Genomic DNA, 1,470 nt, shown 5'->3' with positions numbered 1-1,470 from the left:
CCAACTGCGTCCAGGGTCCACATCAAGATCCAGCCAGAATCTTTAATTCAGACATGTGTCTCCATGTGTTTATCAGCCTATGTACTCAGTGTTTGGTTGGGGTTCCTCTGCATTATGTGCTGAGTAGCAAGGTGACAATCAGCTGCAGCTCTGCAGAGATGGTTTCTCATCATTAATTAGTAGAGCTAATTTAAAACAGCTGGCGTTTTGGGTAAATTCTGGAATCTGAACTGAGTGTCCCACCTCCCCACTTTCTGTGAATGAGTCAAACTGAGTGGACTCTCAGTCTGCCAAGTTTCAAAGGCAGCACCCATTAAAAACAAGTGCTTCCTCCTGTTACCACTGGCTCTTCATTTTGATCCACGGACGTTTTAGTGACTCCTATAGAGTCCCAGGAATGTTACATAAATAACTTTGGGCTGAGAGAACCTGTCAATGTTTCCCATAAATGTGCAAACCATGAACTAAAACTGTTTTACTGCTGTTGAAAAACTTGATAGAAATGAAAGTCACCTCTAAAGGCCTGTAAGATGATATGCTTCTTAAATTAGTAGGATTTAGCAAGGGTCAGTACAGCTCAATTCAGTGGCACAAAATATAATAATAAAATTAAATCTAACTGAATGCTGCAACTGAAGGATTCTAAGATGGATCAGGCTTTTCAATATCCAAGTCAGAGCAGATCTTATAGAAATGAAGGGCTTGAAAAACATTTCTGGAAGAGAGAAGAGCTCCAGTCCAGACTTTCTCCTGCCAATCCTCAGGAAGGACGGTTTGAAAACTTTGTGGAGGTGCAACCTGAACTCTTTTCTCTGCAGATGTTATGGTGGATTGAGAGTTTGTTTATGTGGTTTAAGCAGTTTTCTCTTTGAAATAAAAAACAAAAATGTGGCCAATGAAGTTTATTATTTGAGGTTCTAACTCAGTGCAACTTGTTTTTTTCCCCGGAATCTTTGGTTTTGATTATATCTTAGCAATTTCAAGAGTGCTCTATCTCTTTTCAATCAATCACCTTTAATAAATTTACTGAAGCAAATTCCAAAGTCTATGCTGGATCAGATCTTGACCACCAGAAAAGGACTCTGAACTTTGATATGTTTGCCATAACAACTTGGAAAGGAGCCCAGACACCTGTTGTGGGTGGTTACAAAGGAGGAGGAGAGTCAACACAAAGTTCACCAAGCTGGAAGATAACTCAGCTAGAAAACCAACGACTGCTGTCAATGAGGTGAGCATGAAATATTTAATTATGTTACATTTTATTGGCTAAAGCTCATACTCAGTCTTAACTCATCAAGTCCAACCCTTATTTATTATGCATGTGGATGAAATTAAAGACGTAGCATTATTTCAGCAGCAGTCAAACTTTCCCAAAATAACCATAAACGGGTAAAAGTTAAATCTCTTCTCTGCTCTATACATTACAGAAGTAATCCTTTTTCTGATTTCTGTTGCAACCCTCAGTGATTC

The sequence above is a fragment of the Poecilia formosa genome, unplaced genomic scaffold (assembly GCF_000485575.1).
Source record: "Poecilia formosa unplaced genomic scaffold, Poecilia_formosa-5.1.2 Scaffold537, whole genome shotgun sequence".
Taxonomy (NCBI): Eukaryota; Metazoa; Chordata; class Actinopteri; order Cyprinodontiformes; family Poeciliidae; genus Poecilia; species Poecilia formosa.
Note: the sequence above shows the minus strand (reverse complement) of the source record.